Here is a 13,575-nt window from a genome sequence, read left to right as displayed (position 1 = left end):
CGAGTTATTGCAGTTTATTCACTGTTTATTCACAAAAAATAAGCACGTGTGGCTTCCATTGCGATAGGCATCTACTCGCCATCGAAGTTAGGCAGTAACTGTTGGTTGGAGTGTTGGTGACAGGGAAACAGAGTTGCCAGATTGCAACGGCTACATTAACAAACTCCTCAGTTTTCATTACCAAATTTAACTTTTCATTACCAAATTCATAAAGCTAGCATTTATTCTTCACTAATTATATATACAAGTGGAAATACATTTAATCACTCTTCTCATAATTAACAGCATGTTGATTATTTTCACATTATGTTGGCTAGCAGATTAGTCAGGGAGAGCAAACAATCCACCATCTCCATCCTGTGTATCCTCATACATTTGAAAAATCTGTTTGGTAATGTATAATTCTGATTCATTACCAAACTAATTTTTCATTACCAAATTGGCCCACATTTGGTAATGAAAAATACCAAATGGCAACCCTGACAGGGGAGGGAGGAGGGGGGAGGAAGGAAGGGGTGAAGGGATCGTGGTGTAAACCAGCTGTTCGGTGCCGCAAGGCAGTTTCAAATTACGGGTGGGGAAAAATTCGGATTTTGGGGGGATTTTTGTCTTTTTTTGGCCATTTTTAGGTTCCGAAGGTCCAGGCCCACGATGTCCGGTAAGTGGGGTGTCCGGAAAGTGGGCGTCCGGAAAGTACGGGGATTACTGTATATATATATATACTGTAGATAGATAGATAGATAAATAGATATAGATATAGATATATATACTGTATATTTACTAGGGTGGAGGGTACTGCCTGTACATCTGAAGGAGTCGGGGGCCTATAAGGCATCACGACACTAGGGCCTCCAAGCATCTCTCCCAAGCCATGCCAGGAGGCAATCAGGCTTTGGCCATTATGCTGACCAAACTGCATTCAAAACAGGTATGTGGCTGCCCAACACATTAAATAGCTGTTTTAGTAAGATAAGTATCTCTTTATCAATTGCCAGATGCTCCAATCCAGGAAAGGGTGGCCATAAACAAATTGTCTCCATGTTGCCCTGTCCAACGACATTTCAGTGCCCTGCTTCCACCTCATACCCCCCTCTGTCATATACCTCTCCACTCCATCTCATCCTCAGTCTCCCCCTCCCTCTCCCCCCCTCCACCTCACTCGCCATCAATCTCTCGCTCTCCATCCTCTCCACATGGCCAAAGCACCTCAGTGTAATTTCCTAACACTTTGTATAACATCAACATCTACACCACTGCACTCTTGCACTTCCTCATTGTCCATCTGTCTCTCCTCCACATACTCCTCACAAATAACTAATTTCCACTGCTTTCACTCTTGACTTGTGTCCTTCCAATAAGGTCCAAGTTTCACTAACATACATGAGAGTTGGTATCACAATACTGTACTGTCACGCAGTGACCTTTTTACTTCTACGCTCACTTCCCTGTTTCTTACCACTGCTTTCAAAGAACCAGTAACCTTTCTTCCCTGTTGTACCCTTTCAAGCACTTCACTGTCAAAACTTCCATCCTTACTTATCACAATACCCAGGTACTCAAATGCAGTCACATTTTCCATTTCCTCCTCATCCAGCCTCATTGTACATTCGGTGGCTTCAGTTCTCTCAAAGACCATACCTTTAGTCTTCTCTACATACACTCCCTACATTTACCTTTAGATTCCATTTCTAACACTCTCCCAAACTCATTCACCAAGCCTTGCAGTTCCCCATCGTCTTCACTTAATAATACAGTATCATCTCCAAACAACAGCACAGGGAGTTTCCAAACACTGCCCTCTCTCATCAGGGTTGCTCCAACATCCACTGCCCTACCTTGTACCTCATTTATAACCCCATCCATTTACAGATTGAACAGCTATGGAGACATGACACATCCCTGTTTCAGTTCAACATTCAAATAGAAAAATTCACTCTTCACTATCCACAAGCACTGCAGCCTTAGCCCCCTCATACATACTCTTCACGGCATTCATCAACTTCCCATTTACTCCATGTGTTCTTAATACTTTCCACATTCCTTGTCTATCCTCTCTGCCATATGCGCTCTCCAAATCCATGAAAGCTGCATACTACTTCTTTCACTTCTCTAGAAACTTTAGCACTAAAGACCTCTGAATAAATATCTGATCTACACAGCTCTTCCCTACCTAAAGCCTCTCTGTTCTTCTCCAACTAATTCCTCTATTATTCCCTAACTCTATCAACAAGTATCTTACCATATCCTTTTCTTGTTACACTAAGAAGACAAATGCCCCTGTGATTATGACACACTTCTTATTCCCAATTTCCTTTGTACAGGGAAATAATTATACTGTACCTGACTTCCAATCCTCCGGGACTCTGCCTTCCTCCCAGGCCAGTCTGCACATTTTCCATATCCATTCTTCAACTATCTCTATCCCATGCTTCAGCATTTCACCACACACTCCCTCATTTTTTGGGTCATTCCCCATTCTGATTTTCTTCATTACTTCCACTACTTCCATCCTACTGATTTTTTTCCTCTACAAGTACAGATCCTTATTTGCTGTTCTGAATCATAGCTTCCTTGTCATTCCACCACCACAAAGGATATGTAAGACTGGAACTGAAAATTTGCAGAAAATATATAAAGTTTTAGTAATGAGGTCACCAGCATTATGCAGAACAGAATTGCTGAGATAGAGGTTATCAAAAGAATATGGAAGGGGATTTTTTTTTTTTTTTTTTTTTTTTTTTTTTTTTAAATACAATTCTCTTAGCACCAGGTCTGCATTTATGTAATCGGTGTTAACGCTTTTTGTCTGGGGGCAGTATAGTTCTGAGTTATTAGTAATTGTCAGTTTTCCTGTTACCATTGTTTTGGTATCTGAACATACAGTAAAACATAGGAGACAGCCAAATAACTGCTGTGACAGAATAAACTAGTTTTGAAGAATAGCTCAATGAGGTTTTACTTAAGTGCTTATTATTATACACAATATTCTTGTATAAGTTTCCTAAACTGCCATAAATCTTGTACATATGTTGTATTTTAGTATGAGATAAACTATAGGTATATGCTCTCACTTATACTGATTTGTTTCTAGTCATTAAGTGTTGTTTTGTGCAGGACATTAAGAGAACAATGGCAAATCAGACCAATAAATGGCAGGAATATACAGAACAGCTAGAAAGAATATTTTAAAAGACTAATGAATAGGAATGTTTTGTACACAGCATTAAGAGAAGAATGGAAAAAAACTAATAAATGAAAGGAATGTACAGAACAACTGAAAAGGATATTTTAAAAGACTAATGACTGAGAATGGTGACAGCATATTAAAGGTAAATACAGTTAGCTTTGTGATGCACAAAGAAAGAATGTGCTACCAGTAAATGTGGCATTGGGAGAAGTGAAGAGGTTTAAAATAGGAAGACAGAAGATTGTCATATGGTATATGCTGAGATGATAAAAAGGAGTAAAGAGAGTGAATGAAATCTTTGTTGGAAATATGCCATAAACTAGCATGAGTCGAGTGGAAGAAGTCTGTGACTGTCTGTTTGTAAGAAAAAGTAAAGGTGAATGAAGTGAATAAAAAATTTATCGCAGTCTAAAAGAAAAGACATATACAGTAGGAAAATAATGACAATTGGGAGTAGAATGTCTTGTGTGTGATGAACAAGGTACAGTAGTTTTAGGAATGGCATGGGTTCTGTGGATCAGATGTGTGCAGCAAGGTGTAACAGAGAAAGCACGTGATGCAGAGGTGATAGAGATGGAGATGGAAGACCTGAAGGTGGAGGTAGCATTGGTGGAGCAGGTGGCAGGGGAAGCAGAAGAGTAGAGGTTGAGGATATGGAGGTCTGAGGCAGAGACTATTGTGAAGATTAAGATGGTAATTTACGAAGAAAGAAGAGAGTGTTAGGTACCTTCTTGGCTGACAAAGTATGAGATCAACATGGATTCAGAATCAGATTCAACATGGTGAAATTCTGGCTGGAGACAAGACTTATAACTAGCAAGACTAAAATTAATTGCCCAAAGTATCCGTAAGCAAGGAAGAATCAGCCACAGTAAGGACATGGATAGTAGCATAGGGAAGGATAGGTTTGCTTGATATTCTGTGAATTCCAGATCAAACTGCTGGAGCAGGTGTATCTGCAGAAACAGAGGAAACAGTCCCTGAAACTGGAATATCAGGTTCAGTGAATGATCCAACGGAAGGCAGCAGAAGCTTGTTGAAACAAGAGGTGACTACAAACCTGACCAGGTGGGGATCATTTGTGATGAAAACTTTTCTAGGTAGCATGTTTCACATGGAGGGCCTGTGTATATGTAGTGGTTCATCAGAGAACACCTGTGGCCATAATGTTATGTCCCCGTCCCACACTGCCACAGGCTCCAACACCAGTAGATCAGTATAGGAAGGACATCGCCCAGTGTGTTGTTCTTCCTAGAGGCAGCCTTTCAGTGTACAACACAGAGCAGCACAGGCACTTTAAATAAACAATAGCTTCTTTGGTTCACTGTCTTTATTTTCCAAACAATTACACTTAATCCTTTCCAAGTACACTTCACTGTTTTCACAAGTATTGGAGCTATGCAATCTTCACTAACTGCACTGACACCGAACTACACTCAAAGTGACTGAAACTGCTCTAGTCTCTTCCCCATCCTTATACAGCTCCCAGTGTACTAGAATCATCTACTACTTCTCGATAGTTCTCATGTATTCTCAAGGGAGCAACTGTTACATCAGTTACCAGCTCAGAGACATCCAAACCATGCCAGAGTTTACTTACACTGCATAATACTCTAAATTATTTGGCATACTAACTGAGATACAATAACATAAATTAACAATCACATAAGTAATACATTATAGAGAAAATGAGCACGCAAATTAATGTACAACTTACAAAATAACTACACTCATAAACAGCAGGCCAACTGGCAATTCTGACTCGCAGTGGTAAAAACACAAGAAACTTCCAGAAAATCCTGCTTCTCAACATTATCCCCTCCCTATTCCTTTGTCATCCGACAAAACTACACAATGTATACAAACATAACCCTTAATCCACGCTAAACATTTAATTATACACAAAATAATCCTTCAACTTATCAGGTCTTCTCCTATGCTGCTTCCAACAACGTCCCTGCTCCTCCACACAGTCCACTCCTGGAATGTCTTGGTCCTCTTCCTGATTCACTTCTTCCCTTGGGCAACTGTCACCATCCTCTTGTACTGTATTTCAGCTCCTTGGTCCTCCTCAACATCCTCATCTGGGGGTGACCACGATTCCTTGGAGACATCCCAGCTGTACTGTCCTGGCCCATGTTACTGCCACAGATGATTCATGTGTTCCACCTTTGGTCAAGGCTTCCTGCCTCCCCGAATCCAGTACATTACATCTGATAAGCGTCCAACATAGTGTAAGGCCCATCCCACGGGCTCTGCAGCTTCGGTGACTGTCCCTTCTTCTGCTGAGGATTGTATAACCAAACACGGTCACCATCCTTGAAGCTCACCTCACTTGCCTTGGCATCATACTTGCACTTCATCACCTCCTGAAAACTGAAGGGCTCCTTGCACTTGATGATGTACCTTAGCCAACCTTTCCTGAAGATGCTTCGCATAGCTGGAGGTGTCTGTAGGCAGCTCTTCACCAGGTGGTCTTCCCTTTAACAAGTCAACGGGTAAACGTAACTTGTGGCGCAGCATCAGTTTTGCAGAGGTGTAGCTGGTAGACTCGTGGGATGCAGACTGATGCGCCGTCAGCAACGCGGGTAATTTCTGGTCCCATTCCATTTGTCCCTCTACGTAGTACACCCTCCCAAAAAATTATCGGCCCCTTTGGGTATGATGGTTGTGAAAATGAGCAACTTCCGCAGACACACATGAGTCTATAAATGTGGTGCCCCAAAACATATACCACCCAGTAAGTCAATTTTTTTGCAATTTTGAGTTATAATAGTTTCCAAAGATATTATTTGCACTTAAAATTTCAGGATGCCCAATATATCGCAGTGCTTCACCCATGTTTCAGAATGATACATGCTGTAAGTGTGCCAATAATTTTTTGGGAGGGTGTACCTAGCCAGTTCTTGACTCAGGGTCCAGTTGAATTTCTTCACTACCCCATCTGACTGTGGCCTTAGTGGGGTCATCCAGGTCTTCTTGATCCCCATGTAACTTGCAGCATTCACGGAACACAGCAGACTCAAAGTTTCTACCCTGGTCAGAATGCAGCCCTTGTGGCACCTCAAAACGACAAAAAACTGGTCAACCAACACTTGAGCAACAGTTGCAGCCTCTTGATGGGGAATGGCATAGGCTTCTGGACACTTTGTGAATTACTCCATGGTGGCACATATATACTGTACTGGTTTCCTCTTTCAGTGAGTGGCAGAGGTCCAGCAATGTCCACCATGACTCTTTCCATTAGTGCACCCACTTGGTACAGCTGGAGAGGGGCACAACCACATTTCTTGGGTCCCTTCTCGGCACAGCATACATCACAGGTCCAACACCATTCTTCAACATCCTGATGCATACCAGCCCAGTAGAACCTCTGTTGCAGCCAGCTTAGGGTTTTCTTCACTCCCAGGTGCCCACTAGTGATCTGGTTATGGGACTCATCCAAGATCTCGGACCTCATTTTCTTTGGAACCACCAGCTACCTATACTGCTGAGGCCATCAGGTGTCTCCCACTGATTCCAGTAGCTCTTAGTTGCAGGGCTGAATCTGGAAACCTCTTCCCAAGATGGTCACACTGTACTCCGCTGCAGCCACTCTAGCACTGGTTGTAAATCTGCATCCTCTTCAGGTCTTCCTCATCTGACACCGGCCCTGTCACTACAGTACGGCAGCATTTCTTGCTAAGATTCCCATTCCTACTACACTGCTTGCCGTCTGTTTTTCTGTCTTGCACTATCAATCAAGGTTCTCTTGCATTTCCTTAGTGGTTGGGCTTCTTGGGAAAAACTGGCTGGTTGTTACCGTTTGTCAATAGCCTTTACTAATTTACCCTCATCAATCTCGTCTTCTGCAACCTTCTTCTTGCCGTCCTTCTCACTTGGACAATCATAGCTGAGGTGTCCCACCTCACCACATGCCCAACACCCATTTGTTGCAGTTGTGGGTTTCCTTGCACTGTTCCGTTCTTGTTTCATTTTCCATGTGTAACAATCCACTTTCTTGTGTCCTGGCTTCTTGCAGAACCAGCATCCTCCTCTGATCTTGTTCCGTCTTCCATTTGTAGCAGTCCACTTTCCTATGTCTTGGCTTTTTACAGTACCAACATCTTCCTTCCACTTCACATACCTGTGCCTTTTTTACCTTGAATCCTGCACTACAGCCTGCCTGAAAAATGGATGTACTGGACCTGACGTTGGATTCAAATTTTAGACCCGTGACTAGTGCTTTTTGCATGCTTCTGGGTTTTGCCAGCTTCACTTGCACTTTCAACTCTGCACTGTCAAGAGAATCGATGAACTGATCCCTCGGAAGGATAGCCAACAGGTTAGGTGCTGCTCCAAGGTATGATGTGTGTGTCATACTCTCCAGGTCATGAGCAAGCTGCTGTAGGGATTCTCCTCAAACCCATGCACTGGTCTGGAATCTTGCTCTGTAAACCTGTCTGGTACATGGTTCCGTATGTGTACTCCAGTACTTCTACTAAAGGCTGATAAGTGTTCCTCTCTACTGACATCTGGCCCAGAATTTCCATTGCAGCACCCCTGAGGCTAGTAGCAAGATGCACTGCCTTCTGCCTATCATCCCAACCATTCTGATCAGCAAGTAACTCAAACAGCACACGGTAAGCTTCCCAAGATACTCTACCATCAAATTCCTGTAGTTTATTTTTAATTGGACCCCCATTATAGCCATGCACTTCACTGGTTTGGGGCCTAAAAACTGGGGCATCATAATTAAGTTCAGGACTTAAAACTTCTGCATTCTGATTATTCAGCCCTGTAATACTACCTTTAGGTGCTTGGGATTCATCAAGATCCACCATACATAGTCTATTTTTTTCATATGCTCCCTGTACACTAACCTGAGGCTCAGCAGTGCAATATTTTTCTGCAGCCTCAATTCTCTCACAGATTATCTTCAGATGGCCACATACATGCTTCATCTGGTTGTCTACATGCTGTGTACACTTCATCGCATTATTATATATTATTTATGAGGTAAGCAATAATGTGATGGAGTGTAGACAGCATGTAGACAACCAGTAGTTGTTGTTGTTCCCTAGGCAGTCTGGTCGAACAGCCCTGAGTCCCTTAGGAAAGCCATGGCCAAGACCGGTCTTTCCCACAGAGCTCTCAAAGAGTGTATGTTGTGTTGCTGGCGTAGGTGATTGTGTGCAATGCAGTCCTCCATAATGTGCTTAATGGTATGGGGTGCTGTGTTGCATCCTGGACAGGCATCAGCGACGGAGTCATCCAGTCTCTTCTGGTAGCTTAAGAGGGCTGGATGGCGCCCACATCTCAGCCTGGCCAGGTAGACCCTGTCCTCACGAGGGAGACAGGATTCAGAAGGGTGGATGTCAGGAGGCCGTGCATGCAGCTGTGTGTTGTCTTTAAGTGACTGAATGGAGAGGTGAGTGATCTGAGTGTGGACATGCTTCTGGAAGCTGGTCTGAGGTGGGCGAGGAGGGAGAGATGACAGCACTTGTGTATGGTATCGTGTGCTGGGTGTTGTTTTGACATTCCTTGGTATGGGTGGATGTGCTGCCATGTAATATAGTGGATGTTGTGGATTTGTGGATGCTGCAGCAAGAATCTGGGTGCCTCTCATGTCTAGGTAGGGGGCGCGGTAGCACAGTGGTAGAGCGATGGACTCGTAATCGGGGGATTGCAAGTTCGAGCATCGCCCGGGCTGCCGCGCCTGGAGTGGTAGCTCGCTCCTGTAACCCTAGCGGGGCTATATAGTCCAATACAGGGCTTAGCTCGGTGGAACTCCATTTCTCCCATTTTCCTCATGTCTAGGTGATCCTTGACTTTGAGGACTTTGGTTTCTTGATGTAGGTGGTCTGTGGGTGTTGTAGCTGTGCAGCCTGTGATTATTTTTAGGGCCTTGTTCTGTATGGTCTGTAGAGTGTTGTAGTGTGTATTGGTGAGGTTAGAAGCCCAGGCAGGGCTTGCATAATTCATCACTGAATGAAAGTATTGTTTGTATACTGTGGCGTTGGTCTCCCTGCCATGTCCGAACATTGCATGGGCGAGTGGCCCCAAAGCACCAAGTCCTGGTGCTATTTTATTGTTAATGTTTGCAATGTGTTGTCTAAATGACAACATGCACAGCATGTTACACCAAGGACTCTGGGTGCATGTGCACGTGGTAGGGGAGTGCTGTCCATGGTGAGGTGCGGGATGCGACTGTGTTCCGCTGTCCAGACAACCAGTTGAAGCATGTAGATGGCCATTTGAAGATAATTTGTGTGAGAATTGAGGCTGTAGAAAAATATTGCTCTGCTGAGCCTTAGCTTAGTGTACAGGGAGCAAATGAAGAAAATAGACTATGTATGGTGGATCTTGATGGATCCCATTGGGTAGCATTACAGGGTTGAATAATCAGAATGCAGAGTTTTAAGTCCTGCACTTAATTATGATGCCCCAGTTTTTAGGCCCCAAACCAGTGAAGTGCATGGCTATAATGGGGGTCCAATTAAAAATAAACCACAGGAATTTGATGGTAGAGTATCTTGGGAAGCTTACCGTGTGCAATTTGAGTTACTTGCTGATCAGAATGGTTGGGATGATAGGCAGAAGGCAGTGCATCTTGTAACTAGCCTCAGGGGTGCTGCAATGGAAATTCTGGGCCAGATGTCAATAGAGAGGAACACTTGTCAGTGTCTAGTAGAAGTAATGGAACACAGATACGGAACCATGTACCAGACTGAGGTTTACAGAGCAAGATTCCACACCCATGCATGGGTTCAAGGAGAATCCCTACAGCAGCTTGCTGATGACCTGGAGAGTATGGCACACACAGTATACCTTGAAGCAGCACCTAACCTGTTGGCTATTCTTCCGAGGGACCAATTCATCAATGCTCTTGATAGTGCAAGTGAAGCAGGCACAATCCAGAAGCATGCAAGAAGCACTAGCCACAGCCCTAAAATTTGAGTCCTATACCAGGTCCAGTGCATCCACTTTTCAGGCAGGCTGTAGTGCAGGATTCAAGGCAAGAAAGGCGCAGGTACGCGAAGTGGAAAAATCTGAAGGATGATGCTGGTACTGTGAAAAGCCAGGACATAGGAAAGTGGACTGCTACAAATGGAAGACAGAACAGGAGAAGATCAGAAGAGGTTGCTGGTTGTGCAAGAAGCAAGGACACAAGAAGATGGATTGTTACACATGAAAGATGAAACAAGAACAGAACAGTGCAAGGAAATCCACAATAGCAACAAATGGGTGTTGGGCATGTGGTGAGGTGGGACACCTTAGCTATGATTGTCCAAGTGAGAAGGACGGCAAGAAGAAGGCAGCAGAAGACGAGAAGGATGAGGGTAAATTAGTAAAGGCTACTGACAAACAGCAACAACCAGCCAGTTTTTCCCAAGAAGCCCAAGCACTGAGGAAATGCAAGAGAACCTTGCTTGATAGTGTGCAAGACAGAAAAACAGACGGCAAACAGTGTAGTAGGAATGGGAATCTTAGCAAGAAATGCTGCTGTTCTGTAGTGACAGGGCCGGTGTCAGCTGAGGAAGACCTAAAGAGGATGCAGATTTACAACCAGTGCTAGAGTGGCTGCAGCGGAGTACAGTGTGACCATCTTGGGAAGAGGTTTCCAGATTCAGCCCTGCAACTAAGAGCTACTGGAATCAGTGGAACCTTTTTTGTTTGAACAACGGACTACTGGAGCATCAGCGGGAGACATCTGATGGCCTCAACAGTATTGGTAGTTGGTGGTTCCAAAGAAAATGAGGTCCGAGATCTTGGACGAGTCCCATAACCAGATCACTAGTGGGCACCTGGGAGTGAAGAAAACCCTAAGCTGGCTTCAACAGAGGTTCTACTGGGCTGGCATGCATCAGGATTTTGAAGAGTGGTGTTGGATATGCTGTGCTGGGAAAGGACCCAAGAAACGTGGTTGCGCCCCTCTCCAGCTGTACCAAATGGATGCACTGATGGAATGAGCCATGGTGGACACTGCTGGACCTCTGCCACTCACTGAAAGAGGAAACCAGTATATATGTGCCACCATGGAGTAATTCACAAAGTGTCCAGAAGCCTATGCCATTCTCCATCAAGAGGCTGCGACTGTTGCTCAGGTGTTGGTTGACCAGTTTTTTGTTGTTTTGGGATGCCACAAGGGCTGCATTCTGACCAGGGTAGAAACTTTGAGTCTGCTGTTCCATAAATGCAGCAAATTACTGGGGGATCAAGAAGACCAGGATGACCCCACGAAGGTCACAGTCAGATGGGATGGTGGAGAAATTCAGCTGGACCCTGAGACAAGAACTGGCCAGGTACTGTATAGAGGGACAAAGGGAATGGGACCAGAAACTACCCGCGTTGCTGATGGTGCATCGGTCTGCATCCCACGAGTCTACTGGCTACACCTCTGCAAAACTGATGCTGGGCCACGAGTTACATTTACCCGTTGACTTGTTAATGGGAAGACCACCTGGTGACGAGCTGCCTGCAGACACCTCCAGCTATGTGAAGCATCTTCTGGAAAGGCTGGCTGAGGTACATCATCAAGTGTGAGGAGCCCTTAAGTTTTCAGGAGAAGTGATGAAGTGCAAGTATGATGCCAAGGCACATGAGGTGAGCTTCAAGGATGGTGACAGTGTTTGGTTATACAATCCTCAGCAGAAGAAGGGACAGTCACCGAAGCTGCAGAGCCCGTGGGATGGGCCTTACACTGTGCTGGACCGCCTATCAGACGTAATGTACTGGATTCGGGGAGGCAGGAAGTCTTGCTGAAAAGTGGTACATGTAAATCAGCTGTGGCAGTACCATGGGCCAGGACAGTACAGCTGGGACGTCTCTGAGGAACTGTGCTCACCCCAGATGAGGATGTTGAGGAGGACCAAGGAGCTGAAGTACAGTACAAGAGAATGGTGACAGTTTCCCGAGGAGAGAAGAGAATCAGGAAGAGGACCAAGACATTCCAGGCGTGGACTGTGTGGAGGAGCAGGGACATTGTTGGAAGCGGCATAGGAAAAGACCTGATAAGTTCAAGGATTATTTTGTGTATAATTAAATGTTTAGTGTGGATTAAGGATTATGTTTGAATATATTGTGTAGTTTTGTTGGGATGACAAAGGGATAGGGAGGGGGTAATGCTGAGATGCAGGATTTTCTGGAAGTTTCTCAGTGTTTCTCGTGTTTTTACCGCTGTGAGTCAGAATTGCCAGTTGGCCTGCTGTTTGAGAGCGTAGTTATGGTATTTTGTAAGTTGTACATTAATTTGTGTGCTCATTTTATCTATGATGTTTTATTTATGTGATTGTTAATTTATGTTATTGTATCTCAGTATTCCAAATAATTTAGAGTGTTATGCAGTGTAAGTAAACTCTGGCATGTTTTGGATGTCTCCAAGTTGGTAACTGTTGTAACCGTTGCTCCATCGAGAATGCACAAGAACTGTGGAGACATAGATGATTCTCCTACAGTACATAGGGAGCTGTATAAGGATAGAGAAGAGACTAGAGCAGTGTCAGTCAGTTTGAGTGTAGTTCAGTGATGATTGTATAGCTCCAATACTTGTGAAATCTGTGAAGTGTACCTGGCAAGCATTAAGCGTAATTGTTTGGAAAATAAAGACAGTGAATTTAAGAAGCCAGTGTTTATTTAAAGCGCCTGTGCTGCTCTGTGTTGTTGTACACTGAAAGGCTGCCTCTAGGAAGAACAACACACTGGGTGATGTCCTTCCTATACTGATCTACTGGTGTTGGAGCCTGTGGCAGTGTGGGACGGGGACGTAACATTACGGCCACAGGTGTTCTTTGATGAACCACTACATATACGCAGGCCCTCCATGTGAAACATGCTACCTAGAAAAGTTTTCACCACAAATGATCCCCACCTGGTCAGGTTTGTAGTCATCTCTTTTTTCAACAAGCTTCTGCTGCCTTCTGTTGCATCATTCATTGAACCAGATATTCCAGTTTCAGGGACTGTTTCCTCTGTTTCTGCAGATACACCTGCTCCAGCAGTTTGATCTGGAATTCACAGAATATCAAGCAAACCTATCCTTCCCCATGCTACTATCCATGTCCAATCTGTGGGTGATTCTTCCGTGGTATCGGATACTCTGGGCAACTAGTCTTATTAGTTGTAAGTCTCGTCTCCCTCCAGAATTTTACCACGTTGAATCTGATTCTGAATCCATATTGATCTCACACTTTGTCAGCCAAGAAGGTGCCTAACACTCCCTTCTTTCTTCATAAAATACCATCTTAATCTTCACAATAGCCTCTGCCTCAGACCTCCATAACCTCAACCTCTACTCTTCTGTTTCCCCTGCCACCTGCTCCACCAATGCTACCTCCACCTTCAGGTCTTCCATCTCAATCTCTACCACCTCTGCATCACATGCTTTCTCTTTTTTGTCTTACTGCACA

Source organism: Coenobita brevimanus, chromosome 55, assembly GCF_032717465.1.
Source record: "Coenobita brevimanus isolate Jiangsu-jjx chromosome 55, ASM3271746v2, whole genome shotgun sequence".
Lineage (NCBI taxonomy): Eukaryota > Metazoa > Arthropoda > Malacostraca > Decapoda > Coenobitidae > Coenobita > Coenobita brevimanus.
This window is presented reverse-complemented; position numbering follows the sequence as displayed.